Source organism: Elephantulus edwardii, unplaced genomic scaffold (assembly GCF_000299155.1).
Source record: "Elephantulus edwardii isolate Elephantulus edwardi_28Jun2011 unplaced genomic scaffold, EleEdw1.0 scaffold00033, whole genome shotgun sequence".
NCBI classification, from domain to species: domain Eukaryota; kingdom Metazoa; phylum Chordata; class Mammalia; order Macroscelidea; family Macroscelididae; genus Elephantulus; species Elephantulus edwardii.
This window is the reverse complement of record NW_006399783.1, coordinates 21,137,010-21,142,243: the sequence shown is the minus strand read 5'-3', so window position 1 is coordinate 21,142,243 and position 5,234 is coordinate 21,137,010. Positions and strand designations below refer to the sequence as shown.

The 5,234-nt window shown below is 42.0% G+C and overlaps 1 pseudogene; it reads right to left on the bottom strand.

Moving 5' to 3' along the window:
• Nucleotides 1-3,109: 3,109 nt before the first annotated feature.
• LOC102862379 lies at nt 3,110-4,936 on the bottom strand (annotated as a pseudogene).
• Between the last annotated feature and the right edge of the window lie 298 nt (nt 4,937-5,234).

Here is a 5,234-nt window from a genome sequence, read left to right as displayed (position 1 = left end):
TTCCCAATTTTGACCCATGCAGTGTCTCCTTACTCTGTTCTGCCGACTGCCTCTTTGTTCAAGTGTGGATTTTGCATAAGCACAATCAAATGTTCTGAGATTCCCATTCTTCTCAGAGTTAGCCACAGTTTGTTGTGATCCACACAGTCAAAAGCCTTTGCATAGTGAATGAAACACTGATAGGCATTCCTCTGGTAGTCTCTGCTTTCTGCCAAGATCTACTAACATTAGCTATAATAACCTTAGTGCCATGGCCTCTTCTAAACCCAGCCTGCACATCTAGCAGTTCTCTGTTGACCTGTTGCTCTAGTCGTTTTTTTAATAATCTTCAGCAGAATCTTGCTTGCATGTGGTAGAAATGATATTGTCCTATAATTTCCACATTCTGTCGGGTCACCTTTCTTTGGAATGGGAACAAACATAGATCTCTTCCAGTCAGTTGGCCAGGTGGCTGTCCTCCAGATTTCTTAGCACAACTTAGCACATCCAAGGCAGCGTCTGTTTGTTGAAATATGTCATTTGATATGCTGTCAACTCCTGGAGCCTTTTTTTTTTTTGGCCAATTCTTTCAGAGCAGCTTGAACTTCCTCCTTCATCACAACCGGCTCTTGCTCATACGTTGTTTCATGAAATTCTTCTGTGTCAGCCAATTCCTTCTGGTACAGTGACTCTGTATTTTCCTTCCATCTTCTTTTTTTTTTCTTCTCTCCCCGCCCTTCCCCCCCCCCCCCCCCCCTCAGTTCGCTCCTCTCTTCCAAAAGCAAAAGAAACACTCCTTCCCTGGTACACAATCCCCACCCCCGCACCCCTCCCACCGCCCCAGGTACATTCCACTATGCAACCTTAATTGTGGACTCTTCTTCCATCTTCTTTTAATGTTTCTTGGATTATTTCCTTAAGTATTGCCACTTGTGGCTTGAATTTGTTTTTCAATTCCTTCAGCTTAAGAAATACTGAGCGAGTTTGGCCCTTTTAATTAGGGAGTCATTATTGTTTCTCATTTCTTATGGGTGTCCAGGCCTCAGGCCAGGTGCAGAGGGAATGGTAATCAAGCTGGGTCAACTTATACTAGAATATAAAGCTTAGTAAAACATGTTATTGCCAAAATTATTGAGGCTTGTATTTCTCAGAATGGCTGTCAGAACACAATGTTTTCCCCATTGCTAACACACTGAATGGCTTCTCTAATGTTTAACATATACACTGCTACTAGTCTCAAGAGTCCTTCAATCTCTATTCAACCAGTTAGGCTGGCTTGGTTCTTGGAGGTTTTTTAAAAATGATTTTTAGTTTTGTTCAAAGTATTTCTTACACTATATGAGGGATTCCTTCCTTCCTTCCTTCCTTCCTTCCTTCCTTCCTTCCTTCCTCCCTCCCTCCCTCCCTTCCTTCCTTTCTTTCTCCCCCCCAAATATATGAAATGCTCCACAAATTTGCATGCCATCTTTTCTCAGGGGCCATGCTAGTCTTCTCTGTATCATTCCAATTTTAGTATATGTGCTGCCGAAGCGAGCACATGAGGGATCTTTTAATGTGATGCCTCTCAGAGCAGTTGGTAATGGTAACTGGGGGGCGCATCCCACTTTCTGGTCTCAAGATCGTAGAGACTGAAGCTTCTTTGCATTAATTCTTTCTACACAGCTTTTTTCCCCTCCATTCTTCTTTGCTCCAAATAGAGACCAGTAGTTGCATCTTTGACAGCTGCTCACAAGCTTTTAAGACTACTTAAAAGCTTACTACTCACAAAGGATGGGGAATATTTTCTTTGTGAACTATATTGTATCAATTGACGTTACTGTCCCCTAAGACTATGGCCCTGAGCCCACTGGCCAGTGACTTACTCTCAAGATGTTTAATTTTGGCAAAGAAGGTTTGTTTGTTTTTTTTTGTTTTGTTTTATTTTTGGGTTTGTTATTGTTGTTGTTGTTTTGCTTTCACTTAAATTGCATATTTTATTTCTCGCAATCCCAGCAAAAGCACAGAAGCCCCATCATATCCATCCCAAACTAGTTTCTAATAGGTAGGATTATGGGAATCTGTCAAAGCAGTTAATGCTGAGGGTTCCCAAAACCTGGGCACAAATGCATCTCAAAAACAGATGGAAAGACCCAGTGCATGGGCCCAGTGCTTCAGAAGTCAGTTTGACTTTACAATGTGATTTGCGTACTTGAAAATGACAGTCTGGAAGGGGCAGGGGTGTGAGAGAGTGAAGTTGAAAATGCCTCCAATTAGCTCACCCTTTCAACATTAAACAAAAACCAACATTTCACCACATATATTTCTTCTTATGCAGTCTAAGCTGAGAATGCCATGTAAATGGGTGACTGAGAAATGCAGCAATTTAATTCTTCTCCAATCAAAATAAGAAACAAACCAGTATGATGTCACATCTAGTAACTTTTGAAGGTTTTATAGCAGTTAAAGTATTTTTGCTTTTATGTATAAAGGTTAAAAAAAATCTTCCCCCTCCCTTAAAATACAAAACAAACAGATTCATCCTGGAAAGGGTTAAACCAGGTAGCTCCTTGGAGGCAAGGATTCTGAGGCTCTGTCTAACATACTTTGAACATGTTGTAAGGAGGGACAGGTCCTTGGAGAAGGACATCATGCTTGGGAGGGTGGAGGGACAGCGCAGGAGAGGAAGGCCCTCTCTGAGGTGGATTGATTCAGTGACTGGGGTAATCGGGATGGGAGTGTCAGAGGCACTGCGATTGGCACAGGACAGAGTAGAGTTTAGGGCTGTTGTACATAGGGTCACTATGAGTTGCAAGCGACTCAACGGCACGTAACAACAACAACAACAATAAAATACAAGAACAACCAATATTCACCATCAAGTAAAGGTAAAAACTGGGATTCTTTTTTAAAGGCGTCCATAGTGGCATTTAGGAACTTGGTTGTAGGCTGCTGTGCTGACACCATGATGAACCAAAGTGTAGGGCTGGGTCTGATTTTGTTTCCGTTTTCTTTTCAATATCCAATGCTTACGGATTAAGTTCTGAGAACATTCCAATTGTAAGACAGGTATCTGTTCGGATTCCACCACGGGTATGCTCCTTCGGTTGGATGCTGGAGGGGAGGCACGTTTTGACAGAACCATGTTGATTGCTTAATAGTCATCAAGGTCAGAAAATTCATCGTCTCCTCTTTGGTATTCCATTCCCTGGAAATCTACTCGGTACTACAAGATACCTCCAATTCCACCAAATCCTTTCACAAACTGGGATCCTTCTTGTGACTTATCTGTGACAATTACCAATGTAGCTCCACATTTTTTGTAGTTATTAGCAAACCATTCCAATAGGAGCATCCTCTCAGTCAGCTCATGTTCTTGTCCTGTCTCTTCATCTGTGAAATAAGATTTATCCTTCTCTTGTTCTGGGGTTAGATAGAGAATTTTCTCCTCTTCTGTGCCTTGGCAATGAAGAACATATATCATTATATCCAGATTTTCATAGACTGTTAGAATCTCTACAGCTCCCATTTCCAAAGCCTTTAGTGTATCTTCAACTCCAAAACAGTACTTGCCCGTGTCTTGGCTGATTTAATCAAAATGTCATCCTATTAATTTCTTCTCTTGAATGAACTTCACATTGGAGAGGGCTTCAGTAGGTAACTCAATAACTTGGTTTAACTCATTTTCACCACCTTAGAAGATATCGACTAATTTAAGAAACTTTGGATTGCAGTCTCATACCAGAGAACATACCAGATTGACATAGTTCAGGGGTTTTTTGTTTGTTTGTTTTTTTTATGGTGAAAAAATTTTATATTTAGAATTAGCCCGCTGGACTCAGTTTAGATGATCCCAATTTTGTTGGCAACATCCAAAGCATCATAATCAGGAGCAAGTTGAACATAGGCATTCTTCCCTCCATCAGGCCTAATCAAAGTGTTGTCCTTGGCTACATCAATGTCACAGAGCTTCTTTACAGCTTGTTTAATTTGGTGCTTGTTGACATCCACAGTGAACACAAGTGTGTTATTATCGTCTATCTTCTTCATGGCTCAGTGGTCAGAGGAAATTTGATGATGGCATAGTGGTCAAGCTTGTTTCTCCTGGGGGTGCTCTTCCGGGGGTATTTGGGCTGCCTTCAGAGTCTCAGTGTCTTAGTCCACCGGAAAGTGGGTGATGTGCGGATCTTTTTTTTTTTTGACTGTGGATGCCCTTCAGGACTGCCTTCTTGTTGGTCTTTAATGCCTTTGCTTTGGCTTCAGTTTTGGGAGGGGCAGGGGCTTCGTTCTTCACTTTTGGCGCCATCTTCGTAGAAAGGCCATAGTTCAGTTTTAAAGTCAGCTGAAATTAGACCAGCCACATTCAATTTGTCCCCAGAAAGGAACAGCTACACAGCAGTCTCAGCTATTTTCTGAACATAATTGTGTCATTTTTCCATTCTTAATTGGGCAAAACGCAAGGCAGACTGACCTCCTCTACGTGTTTCTTTGGAAGATCCACAGTGATTTTATGCAGGACTTCTCTTGTGTTTCCCTGGAGTGTGCCCAAAAGTGCACCACTGCCATCTATTACAATGAAGTCAAACTTGCTACCATCTGAGAGTAGCGCTGTTAAGAGCCTCTGTTTGGAATTTGTTGTCACACAAATACAATGACATATTAATTGGTTTGAAAGGCTCAAAGTCAATGTTGACTTTCTTTTCCTTTCCTTCTTCTGTTATAATTGTTCCACAGTGAACAACCAGACCATTTGGAGGTACTTTGTTAGAAAGTTTGAGTCTTTGTTGTACAGATGTAATGGCTCCAAGGACTGAAAGGTGATTGACTCGTGACTTAATGTTAGATGCAGTCCCAAACTCATCTGCTAACATTTTGCCACTCATGATATCTGGTCTTTGGGAGGAATGATCAGTAATATCATGCTTGTGTCATTGTTGTCGGCCGCCTCCAAGCTCTTGATGAGCTTCTTGATCTTCCACATTTCCACCTTCCCATTTGGGGTCCTCCGGCATCGTCTCCTCCTCCCTAAGGGCCCAGTCCTAGGCAGCAGCAGCTGTTCCTCCCCTGCAGCTTTTTGCATAACCTTGCCCCCTGTATCCTCTACTATTTTCATGGATATAGAGCAAGGAGACTCAACCTGGTTCAAAATCAAGAAGGGGGTCCTTCAGGGATGTATTTTGTCTCCATACCTTTTCAATCTGTATGCAGAACAGATCATCCAGGACGCTGGGCTGTACGAGGAGGAATGTGGCATCAGGATTGGTGGAAGAGTCATCAAC